At 42.8% G+C, this 13,079-nt stretch overlaps 1 protein-coding gene across 2 annotated transcripts in view; it reads right to left on the minus strand.

The window, feature by feature from the left end:
* The window catches only part of Gli3 (GLI family zinc finger 3), a 265,017-nt gene that overhangs the window by 184,714 nt on the left and 67,224 nt on the right, over window positions 1–13,079 (minus strand). The window contains exon 1 of one of the 2 annotated variants that reach the window (XM_028860020.2): window positions 1,649–2,672. The exons of the other annotated variant lie outside the window; for it this stretch is intronic. The gene's annotated coding sequence lies outside the window, so the exon portion shown is untranslated. Of the gene's footprint in view, window positions 1–1,648; window positions 2,673–13,079 lie in introns of those variants that run through there. 2 annotated transcript variants of the gene reach the window in all.

The raw sequence follows: 13,079 nt of genomic DNA on the forward strand, positions 1-13,079 counted from the left end.
CAACTTCCGCAAAGGAGGTGTGACACATAATTAGCATTCTCTGGGGGTGGGTGGGGAAATGAGTAAGCAAGTTCTTGTGATCTATTCCAGGTTTAAAATGGGGGCTCCTCAACTTCACCTTCCCAAAAGAAATGAGCTTTTTCCCCTTAAAAATGCATTCCCACAGTCAATGCTGGTTCTGTGGCAGTGTGTCGTCCTACAATGAGCATGGGACTACAACCTCACCCACAACTGGACGGTCAGTATGGCTGATCAACTTCTCCTCACTCCAACCTGGGGGGAGAAAGAAGGAAGGCAAAGAAAAATGGGGTGCCTCTTAGCATAGTGACTCTGCTAATGAGATTTATCCCAACACGTGGGAAAAGGTTATACAAGCTCAAATAGTTAATATAGAAAAAAAATGAAGGCATTCTCTTCATAAAGTTAAATGCAGGCAAGAATGTTTTCAATATAGAAACTTTCATCATGGACCCTTAACTTTTATTACACCGTTGGCACTCTGACCTTTTTACTCAACAATCCACTGCCCCCAGATGCCAGAAGACACTTCATGAATTTACCTCCCGTGTTGAGTCGCTTTTGATGGGCATTCAGATGAACACTTGACAATACACCCGCTCCCAAATACAAACAGCTAAGAGACTTGAGAGTATTATGTATACAAGGGAAGCACAGCTCCCAAGCAATATTCCCGCCTGCTCTTATAAATTTAGCAACCACTTCTGTATGCCAAAAGACGAAAGCTGTCTCATCTCATTCAGCTGAGGAGAGCTGTTCAATAAAGTTTGAGAGTCAGTGCAGACAAGCTACACTAGGCCAAATTATTGACAGAAACATACTGTCCACCATGGCAACAAGCAGGAGTCAGCAGCAAAAATGTAAGCAAACAGCCCACAGCTCCAAAAGCATCTGCCAATGGACTTTAACAGCCAAACACAAGCAACTGTTTGAGCTCCCCTGCTGAAAAGCTGCAAGCTTGGGGGTCAAAGTGAAACACGCAACTCTCTCAAAACTTTCAAGATAAAAATGATTTCAAAGACTGCCTACCGCCGGCACAGCCCCACTTTGTACCTCCTCCTTTCCGTCTTCTGTGCTCAGGGAGATGAATCTGAATGAATCCATGCCCAAAGACAGAGCAGAGCCGCCCAAAACACACTGTTTTAGAAACTGCCCCAGGGTTTCCAAACTCCTCCAAAAGCAACCAACATGGAGTCAGAACTTAATGCCAGGAACTCAGAAAGAGCCAAAGCTACCTCACTGCAAACGCTGTAGGGCAGCTATCATGAAGGTCTGGAGAAAGCACCCCAGCTCTGTGAAAGAGGACAGACACACACTCCTGCACCCCTGATCACAAACTCCTGGAACACAGGAGACAAGGTCTTTTTCATCTAGTCTGTAAGACATGTTTGACACAAGTCTTTCCATGCAAAAACGAAACTCCACTAAGCATCTTTAGGCAGGACACCTCCATTCATGGCAAAACTGGCTGCTTAGGAGCTCAGAGAACACCTGCTTGCTCTTTTCTCCATTAACACCCATTTTGCTCTGTTGTTGAAAACCCATTTTAATGTCATTACTCCTCTCTTGCCCCTAAGCTATAAAAGCCATTGGGGGTGGGGGTGGGGGTAAGCAAACAGATGATACTTACAACTCAGTCCCTGGGCTCTGGCTAGCTACTTTCTATAAACTTCTTGGTGAGCTTCTCCAGCTGAGCCGACCCTCTAGGAACATTCTCAGCATCTCTTGGCCTTTCTTGCCTCTCCCTCTTGCAGGCAGTACGGCTCCCATTAAAGGAATTAAAAGTGGTTGGAGCCATGCTAAATTTAACAAGCTCATTAGTATTCTTTGCAAGTGCTTGGAAGTGAGCTCTCCCTATTCAAGCCTCCCTCTCCAGCAGAAGGGTCAGGCGGGTAATCATTAAATCAAACTAATGTCACCCTATCACAATCAGTCCCAGAGAAGGAGGGTTTATTATTTCAGTTTATGCTAAATAAACGGTTTTACAAATGGTCCCCAAGCAAGGTCAACAGCAGCTTCAATTACAAGACAAACTTAACAAGAGTTGCTATAAACCAAGTACTCCATATTGACTTAGGGACAGTCTGGACTCCACATATTGCCACTGGCAGGATTGTACAGGAATGCACATTACAAAATAAAGGAAGGGGCGAGCTTTTTTTTTTCTTTGCCAGAATTTGCGACTGCACAGCGACTCCTCATTCACCTCTCTCCAACCAGCTAGCCGCTCAGCTCAATTCACCCCACACAAAGGCTGGAGCCCAGACCTCAATGGACCGAGTGAAACATGTTCAAAACTAGGCTCTCTATTGTGACTGAATTTCTTAACATCTTTTCAAAAAGCGGAGAATGCCTTGAGGCTAAAGGAAGAAACAGGCTAATGGTGAATTGGGAATTCTGAGCAAATTTCAGAGCCCTTTCCTCCTAGCTTTTGAGGTTGAAAGCAAGCTCTTTCCTTTCAAGTTTCAAAGTCCTTTTTCCTCCCGCAGTGTCACAGAAGGATTTGAAAAGAAGGTAATTGTGCTCGCAGTCTCCCTGATCAGAGCTTACGTCCTATTTCTGGTATTTCGGAATACTTCTTGCAATAATAGTGCATATAGCTCAATCCCTTAACCGGCCTGCACTCCGCAATTGCTCATTAAATGAACAATTGCGGGTATAAAATGCCTTTTATGTTCAAGGTCTGGATATAAGATAAGCATTCTAGGATTCTAAATTTGGTTTACTAAGGAAACTCTCTATCATTAAATTATAAAACTGAAGTCAGAATATCAGGCTTTCCCAGAAAAAGGAGCACTCAGGTTGCAGTAAGCCAAAAAGATGGGCGGGTGGGGGGTGGAGAGAAGGCACCAAAATGTTAGGGGCAGGGAGGAAGAGACCGGTTACTCCGATTTCTGGCCAAATGGGATTTTAACCAGAAAAGAACACTGCCGTGTTCAAGGTCTGAGTCTCTGGTGCCCCGCACTTTTGATGCTGAATGATGGACTTATCTTTGAATGAGTTAAAACACAAGCTGCAGCTCAATAATATGAATGTGAGTAACGGTGATCCCTGGCCAGCAAGCACCTCTCCTTCTTCAGGGAAATAAATAATCCTTCACTGCCATCATTCATGTCAGCTCATGGGATCTCTCCAGACTCTCTATCCCATATGGTAGGGGGAGAGAAGGTATGAGGCCCAGTGTCCAGATGGAAACCCTAGGTCCCAGGCAGGAAGGGATAAGGAATCCATTCTAGCCATTCACTCCTCACTGAGCCCACACAGAAGTTCATGGGGGAGCTACTCCTAGGTAGGATTTTGAAATGATACTCGCATGTACACCTCAACCCCCGGAACTATTACCCCAACAGTTATAGGGGGAAAAAATGATGTTTTCATGTTGTGGGAGGAATTCACGAGACTCAGACACTCTCCATTAGCATTTTGTCACCATCAGTTCATTCCTAGGAAACACTGAGAGGGAACCAACAGACAAATTTATGTTTAGGCACTGGGGTAGTGTGCCATACCTGCACATGCGTCATCCCCTCCAGGGATGGGAGCACCCACAGGCCTCAAGGCAGCATGGCTCAACTGTTCCTGGGCAAGCAGGTACAGCCAGGGGCTTCTGTGTGTTACTCCAGGCACTGGGGGGGGGGTGTTTCCCACCCTCCTGTCCCTTACTCTTCCCTCCCAAGCAACCACCTCCCTGTATTTGAAAGGAGAATTATTTCATTTTTTCCTGACTATGCATTTGTTGTATCTTATCAGCTTTCTTTTCTTTCATTATTTACATGTCCATGTTCTTTGAATAAAAACCACAGAACTCAAGTCCATGCCTCCCCTTTTCAGAATCCCCCGCAGGACTTGGACCAAAGAGATAGCAGAAATGAAAAAGAGAAGAGACTGGGTGTATTTAAAAGTAGAACAGGTTGATGCTAGGTAGGGAGAATATAGTTCCTGCAGTTTTAATACCCGAATATTCCCTCTCTCCCAGCAGTCTGCAGTCATGCCCTAGCCAGGGGCTTAGGAACGCCTGGAGCAGTGCTTCCAAAGAGGCTGAACAAACAATGCCTTCTCTAAGAACATTGCCAATACCCTTGAGGTCAGACATTGCCCTTGCACCGCTACACATACATCTCCCATTGACAATGACGGATGACAGAGGGAGGGGCCCAGATGGATCAAGAGGGAGCACTTGCTTTGTTTGCAACCTTTAAACCCGCACTGGCAGGCCGGCAAGCTGGAGAGGGCTACAGCAGGATTTGAAGCTTTGGAGAAATGCAAGTAACAGGCCCTCCTCAAGGTGATGGGTAGCTCTCTCTTCCTCCTTTCATCAACCAGGAGGTCTCCGGGTGAAAGGAGAGAAAGAAGAAAGGCACATATCTCCATTGTTTGAACATTTCTAATGCTCTACATTAACCAACACGGCACAGGACCTTCGCTGCAACTATCTGCTGCAAACATAGCAGGTTTGTGCTCAACCCAAAGCTAAATTCTTACCTCGGTCCCCAACTGCTTAGTTTACAGAGCTCCAACTAACTTTGAAAGAGGCCCTTGGGATAGCAAGAAGCAGACAAAGAAAAATGAGAATTCACATAGAGGAAAACACGACTCTGGAATGACTGGCACCTCCACTGCAGCAGAGAGCTCTGATCATGGGCTTGGGACAAGCAGCTGTCTGTCTCTTCCAAAGTTAACGACCAAGATGAGCAGAAAGCATTGTGAACTTGACTGAGTCCTCAAGCACACCCTGTGTCCTTCAGAATATCCACTGCTCACAACTCTGAACTTTCCAGACTAAGTTTACAAGCACAATCCTGCCCCTGAGGGGATGCTCCTGAAAGCTGATTGCAAGAGCACTGTGATCTAGCTGAACTGGTATCCCATGATGCTCAACAACTTTCAAAATCCTGGAAAGAAAGCAAGTGTCAAGCCCCACATGGACCTGGGAAGGGAAAGTATGATCAAAAATGTGCCCTTGAGAGTCCCTGGCTCTCATTAAAAGAAGAGATGAGAGTTTTCTTAATCTCAAGGAAAACCCTTCCTTGATTAGGAATTCGAAAACACCACGAAGCTTCTAGATACCTGCTCTTAGTTGCCATCCTCTGCTTACTAGTGTGAGTTCTGAGTGGCATCAAAGGCAGTACAATAAACTCCTAGGAGGAGGGAAATTGTCCCTCCAGCTTAACAGTATATTTGTGCCTATCTGTAATGGTCCACAGAGCATGTAGGAGTTGGTTCTAGTCTTCTATAAGCAAAGAATCCCAGTTTCTTCCTTCTTCTGCAAATACAGAGTTCAGCATAAAGATTCATGATGAGATCCACAGGTAACACCATAGCAGAACAGCAAGGGGCTTGTTTACAGGCTGGGGACCCAGTCTACTGCTGTTGCCCACAGCACCCAAAGTTGAGCATGGTGCCTGGGCTGGGCAGGAGTATTAGAGCCTAGTTTTCCTTCCAGGCAGGGAGTAAGCCCACTTATTTAGCAACTCTGACAGCAAAGTCCCATTTCTGAACCATTCTACCCCTTTTTTAAATTGTAGAAATGAACTCAAGCTTAACTAGTTTTATCTAGGCTGTTTTGTTTGTTTGTTTTAAAACAGGGTCTCACTAAGTCAAAATTCAGTTTAAATTCAGGGATGGCCCATAAGTTTATCATCCAAGATGTAAAATCCAATAGCCTCAATTCTGTAAATACTTATTTTTAACATTAAAGATATTTAATAAATTGGTTTTTATAAATTCTAGTGGGTTGGGGTTTTTTTGTTTGTTTTTGTTTTTGTTTTTTGCTTTAAGATTGTATCTTTAAGCACATATCAGTGTGGAATTTGTGTACATGAGTGCCAGTGCTCAAGGAGGCCAAAGGCATCCTGTAGCTGGAGTTACAGGCAGTTGTGCCTGATGAGGGTGCTGGGAACTGAACTTGGAGCCTCTGGACCAGTGGTTCACAACCTGTGAACCACAACCAGTGGGTTGCAACCCCTCTGGGGTCTCCTATTAGATATTTACATTACAATTCATAACCGTAGCAAAATTACAGTTATGAAGTAGCAACAAAATAACTTTATGGTCAGGGGTCACCACATCCTGAGGAACTGTATTAAAGGGTCGCAGCATCAGGAAGGTTGAGAATCACTGCTCTAGAAGACAGGGAAGCAGTCTCAACTGTTAAGCCGGCTCTCCAGCCCCTAATGTATTGTTTTTGAGACGCAGTTTGTCAGTTGCCAACATACTATCTGTCAGTGGCCAGCACACTATCTTCTGGTACTACATCTGAACCTTTTTATCATCATAATTATAAGGGTAGCCAGAATTCCTGTAACTAATGTTTTGCATAGTCAAAAGAAGCTAAGGAAAGGATCAGTTCACTTACATGGAAGTACTTGGTTCCCTTCACCATTCCCCAGTTTCTGAAGCTCGGCTGGTTGAATTCGGTTTGTCCTCTATATAATTTTTTCCATGACACTTCCGTTAATACAACTTTCGACTGATGACACTTTCAGGCAAATACCGAACTACACACTTCCTTCAGTACTCCTGGCCACTGGACTCTGACTTCCATTACTGTCATGCCATCTAACCGAACAATGACATTTTCTGCTTTATAACTATCAAGACACTGAGTTCAAACACTGATCTGCACGAAGGAAATTTTAAAAAGTATATCTAACAAATGGTTGTTGTTTTTTACGTTCGTCAGGCTGGAGAAATGGCTCAGCGGTTAAGTGCACTGGCTGCTCTTCCAAAGGTCCTGAGTTCAATTCCCAGCCACCATGGTAGCTCACAACTGTCTAAAATGGAATCTGATGCCTTCTTCTGATACCCTCTTCTGTCATGCAGGCATACATGCAAAGAGCACTCATATACATAGATAAAAATATTTAAAAACAAAACAAAAATGTCTGTCACTTCTGTCATTCTGACGACTTGACATATACACACATGCAGGAAAAGTTCCAACTCGGTCACCTGAACAGATGTACTCTTGGGTGACCTAACCTGAGGAATACATTGCCACTAAGTGTTCAGACCAACAGCATCTCACATACTAAATACTGCCATAGTCTCTGCATGTGGAAATTGCTAGCGAGAGTTTCTGTTCTGTTTGATTCACAGTATTATCTTAAGCAAGTTAACATTAAGTGCACTCAAATTCACAGCAGCTCAGGGCTCTATGACCTTAGATAATAAAGAAGGCCCTTTTGGAACATCTGGGGTGTTTATATTGCATGTCTTTAGATTATGTAATGAAACAGCATGAGCATATGGTGGCATTATATTTTTTAATAAATTCTTACACATGTTGCTACAAAAATCAGACCCCGTTCAAAACTGAATTTAAATATTAATACCATTATTGTACTCAACTAAGCTGGAGGCCACCAAGATACCCTAAGGGACAGTGAGTAGGACTCACCTGTGCTGAGTCAGCTTCTGGACAAAGGCCAGGTACAGCCGTGCTCAGATTCCTCTGAGAATGCACTCCTCTAGCTATGGCTCCTTGTGACCTCAGCTATGGAACGTGCACCTCAGAGGCAAATGCACACCCCACTTGCCAGTTATTTGGGCTTTTTCTAACTTTAATCTTACTTTTTAATCAGCATACAGAGTAACGGGTTTCTTTACGGCATTTCCACGTCTCCTTTGGTTGACACACCTCATACTCCCTCCCCCCCACACACACACACACAGTCTTCCGCCCCTACTATTCTTTCTTCTACTTGCATATCACATATGTTCTATCACCCTCCTCCCCTCCTTAAAGCTATTTCTTCCACTATCCTGGGCTCCTTTTCTGGGCTCTATACAAAATTCCACATCTACACTTACAGTAAAGTTAAAACACGTAATATTGTCTTTCTAAGCCTGGGTTACCTCACTTAATACAATATTTTCCAGCCCCTTCCAATTTTCTCACAAATTTCATTTTTCCTTAAGGCTGAATAAAAGTCTACTGTGTGTACTACCACGTTTCATTATGTATTCATCACTTAATGAACATCTGGGCTGACTCCATTCCCTGGCTATTGTGAATACAGCAGCAATGAACATGGATGTGAAAATATCTTGAAATTCAGATCCTAGTTTAGCCACAAACTCCCAGGTAGTGGCACAGGAACTGTGTATAAGAGGAGAAAGGGCCAGACACCCAACCTCTCTCTACACACACCTGAGTCACAGGCAACATAGGCTGCGTCACCACCCCAGCAGCCTTCCTCCCCTAGGCAAAGTCCAGAGGCAGAACAGAGGCAACAGCAGGCTTATCCCCCTGCAATGGAGACCGGGCAGCAGGACCCAAACCCAGATTTCCCTCTTAATTTTATCCCAGAGATCCAGAAACATCCAGGAGAAACATAACGTCTCCAACCTAAGGGAATTAACAGTAAGAGCAATTAGGGAAACAAAAGGAAGATTAAATTCATCTGCTTTCCTAAAACACAAGCAATTCCACTTCAGTCATTCTTCCTACCAATCTTCTTCAGAAGCCTGCCAACTAAAATCTATTAACCGTGCACCAGTTAACGACAGCAAATATTTACTTAAAGGAGGTAGGAGGCACCTCACCTGTCTGTTCACCTCATTCCTCAGTATAGTTTTACAGGAAGGTATTGGCATAGTCCTCATCAACCAAATGAGAAAGACAGCATCAGAAGGTATGCTGCTTACCCAGAGCACACACAAGTGCACAGGCAGGACCCAGAGCCTAGACAGTCAATACCTTTTTTTTTTAAATTTGTTTGTTTCACGTTTTATAAAATCTTTATTGACAAATAATTCATAGTATACAATTTGCCTGTTTGCACAATTTGATAGACTTTAGTCCAGCATCCTCATAGGCCCATGACATCATTACCACTTTCTATTTTAGAATATCGCTGTCTTCAATTTCATATACACATGTAACGTGTGGTGATTACATTCCACCTTACTTTATTTTATATATATATTGGTTTTCGAGACAGGGTTTCTCTGTGTAGCTTTGCGCCTTTTCCTGGAACTCACTTGGTAGCCCAGGCTGGCCTCGAACTCACAGAGATCCACCTGGCTCTGCCTCCCGAGTGCTGGGAATAAAGGAGTGTGCCACCACCGCCCAGCTCCACCTTACTTTTTTAAATGAACATAATATTTGCAGTTGAAACCATTTTTAAGTTCACAATTCAGCGGCGTGAATAGAAGGAAGTTCTTTTACATATTGTATTAGTTACTTTTGTATTGCTATGATAAAACACCATGACTAAGCCAAAGGTTTTATTAGGGGCTTACAGTTCCGGAGGGATGACAGCCCATCACCACCGTGGCAGTGAGCATGTCAGCAGAGAGACAGGCATGGCAATAGAGCAGCACCTGAGAGCTCACATCCTGGTCCACAAACAGGAAGCAGAGAACACACTGGGGATGGTGGGAAGCTTTTGAATCCTCAAAGCCCTTCCCTGTGACACACTTCCTCCAAAGAGACCATACCTCCTGATTCTTCTCAAACAGCTCCACCAACCTCCCGGGTTTCACCCTCCTGAAAGCTTAAGAGAAGTCCCTTGTCTAAGTATCCTGCATAATGGGAGTTAACAGCTTAAATGCAAGATTGTAAAACATCTGTAGCAAACTTCTGCCCTCCAGGGTTCTCCCATTGTGCTGTAAGCCTGTATTTAAGACCTCCTCCTTCCTTCAATAAACGGCATTCAGCATTAAAAAAAGAGAGAGAGATTGGCCTGAGTCTCAGAAAAGACTTGAACTTTTAAAAAGTCTATGCAGACTTTTGACAGTCAACTCTTAAAGCTCATCCTGGTGTTAGTCACAATAAGAAAATGGGCTTAAAATCCGTGTTTATTGTCGTGGAATATGATAGACTATTATGACATTAAGTGTAGCGTTTCCCTAGGTCTCCATTAGCATAAGAGAGACACTTATGACATGTAATTTACGCAGGTAAAGTTGGAAGCACCTCACAGGACAATCTGATGGCATCAACAGGGATTACATTCCTGGTCACACAGACACAAGAGCAGGGGCACAGCTGTCCAAGAGAACCCAGCCAGCAAGGATCTCCTCACCCAGTCGGCTACTGTGCTTCGACACTGTATTTAGAGTAAAGAAAGACAGGAAGAGTAAATATCTACTCATATCCTAAACTTCTAATTTAAAAAACCATTTAAGGCTGTGTGCAGACATAACCTGAAAATATTTCTATGGATGATCTCTTTATGTTTCTATATTTCCCAGTCATTTTAGGATAGAGAAAGGCGTATCTTTTTACTTTTATTTTCAATTCTACGTATCTCAAAAGAGTTTCAAATTAAGTATTTGCAAATTGAAAAATTATGTCCTGAAGCCTTGCTTAGAACTATTTATTCCACCTCTTAAATTTCTTGGATATAGTGAGTATGTAGTCAGCTACTTTTGCACATATTAATAACAGCTGTCACTGGTATAAGGTTTTATGTATATTTCAATGAATTCAGTTATTTAAAGTTATATGACCGCTTCAATTATTTCAGATCTATATACAAATACATTCCAAACAAATACCAAGTGTGTATAATGTTCCACCTCCTGGCAAATAATTAATTCAGCTTTTACCAAGCCACCCCTGCAACAAATAAAAAGTAAATGCATTGGACTGCCCTCCAAGCCAATACCTTTGCTAAGTACTTACCAAGCTCCAGAGGAGCACACAGGCCCGAGAAGTGTGCAGCACCATCATCCTTGATAAATACTGTGAGGCTTAATCAAGGTTAACCAACCTGCTCAAGGCTGCTGGCCGTTGTGGGAACGTACTCCCCTGCAGTCTGTCTACTGGAAACTTGGTTCTCAATATGGCGATGTTAAGTTACAAACTAAGGGACATGACTGGGTCATGACGACATGTTTTTGAGAATAGCTTTGTTATAAAACATTAAGAAAAAAAGGAACTTCCCTTACCTAGCTTGCTCTGTCTCGCTATGGGAAGCCTTTCACCACATTAGGATGCCAAAAGAAGGCCCTCCAGAGGCTAAGCAGATGTCAAACCATGCACTCTTATGCTGGCCTATATTGGGCTAGCCTGGCTCTAGAAGCACGATTAAATAACCCTTTCTGTTTTATTAATTGCCCAGTCTTGAGGAGCCTGTTAGAGCAACAGAAAACAGAATATAACATTATTCTTCAGGTAAGTGACCAGCTAAGCTGAACTTCCTCCTGTATTGCAAATTATAATTAGATTCTACAGCACCCAAGTGTTTTCTACAGAATATTAAAAAATTTAGAGCTATGGTAGCCTCTTGGGTATGTGAGGAGTCTCTGGATTCCAATCCAAACTCTGCCACCTGACAGCTGTGGCATGTTTTTCTTTATTTTCCCCATTATCCTCTCTTGTCCCCTCCCTCTCCTCTAACAAATCTCCCTTCTACTGTCATGTCCTGTGAGCACGTATTCCACTAAGAGAGAAAATACATGATATTTGTTTTCTTTGTCTGGCTTATTTTGCTTACATGACCATCTCAAGTTTCACTGATTTTTCTCCAACTCAGGTAATGTCTGTCTTCTTCACAGATGAATGAAACTCCACTGTTTGTATACACATTTCCATTACCCATTCATCTGTTAATGGGCATTGAAGCTGATTTCATATCTTTGCTGTTGTGAAAAGTGCCCTGCATACACATGGATGTGGAAGGATCTCTACAGTGTGGATACGATGGTATCTCTGTTGATTTAGACTCCTGACCCTATCCCTGTAGTGTTATAGCTACATCACATGTCAGGTTTTGTTTGTTTGTTTATTTGTTTGTTTGTTTTACGGAACTTCCATTCTCACTACATAGTGTCTGCATCAGTTTACATTCCTACTAGTAGTAGTAAGGGTTCCTTCCACCAGTATTTGTTGTTGCTCTTTTTTTTCAATGTATAGGGGAGTTTTGCCTGCATGTATGTCTGTGCACCACTTACTTGTGCAGCTGGTGCCCATGGAGTCCAGAAGAGGGTTGTCATATCCCCTGTATCTGGAGTTATAGACCTTTATAAGGTGCTATATGAGTACTGGAACTCAAATCCTGGTCCTGCAGAAGCACAGCTAGTGACCATAACCACTGAGCCATCTTTCCAATGATACCTGTTTTCTTGAAACAGACATTCTTACTGGGCTGAGACAGACTCTCAGTGTGGTTTGGATTTGGATTTGCCTCATCTTCCTCAGCTTTTGTAACTCTATAATTAGCACATCCATAGCCTTGTTTTCTACAAGTGTAAAGGGAGATGATTAAAATGAGTCTAGCTCTTCCTATTAGGCTATCAAGAAGGACATTTTGAACTTCAGTAAACCATGGAAGAAAGTGAAGTGCAGTTTAAAAACTTCTCTGAATTTCTTCCGCAGTGGCTGTTACTGACTCGTTTAAGCTCTGGGCAGGTTGAGCATCTTGCCATGACAGTGCCACCTCTCATGCTCAAGCTGAATGATTTTCTTGTCCCTGTAACTCATCACCACTTTTCCTCATGCTGTTCCTTCCCACAAGCCGCTAACTTTCTAGACTGTTTCTAAGTTCTGAACAGTGATTTCGAAAAGCCATGTTTAACACTGTATTCTGGGGGATTGTATTCCAGGGTTAGATTCAAGAAGCCCGATTATTGGGTTTGTGTTTAACTTAACAACAGCTCCACCAGTAAAAGCCATGTGTGTTTTACTGAAAGGGCATACACCAAAAGTTAAGACAGCATATGGTTTATAGAGAAAGGGCAAAGACTTGCACTTAGAAGCAGCTTTGCCTGGATTATATACCAACAAATGAAAGGCTGCCTCAAAGCATACTGCCAGGCCCCCGGAATGTGCATCAAATCAGCAAAGCACAAGACATCTACCCCCTCCCCGACGCAACTAAAATAATTATCAAATCCTAGCAAGATCAAGAAAGTTTTCTCTTTCATCAATCAAATACAAATTTAGGGGACGTCTTAAAATGTACTTCTAGGAACTGGAACTGTTTCTTAAAAGCTACATTTCCACACATGCGATATTAAAACTAATAAGCATCTTTTCCATTTCTTTTAATAATGGCATATGCAATAAAAGTACGCAATGCTTCATTAAGCCAAGGGACCTGGAGTTTAAA

Source organism: Peromyscus leucopus, chromosome 5, assembly GCF_004664715.2.
Source record: "Peromyscus leucopus breed LL Stock chromosome 5, UCI_PerLeu_2.1, whole genome shotgun sequence".
Classification (NCBI taxonomy): Eukaryota; Metazoa; Chordata; class Mammalia; order Rodentia; family Cricetidae; genus Peromyscus; species Peromyscus leucopus.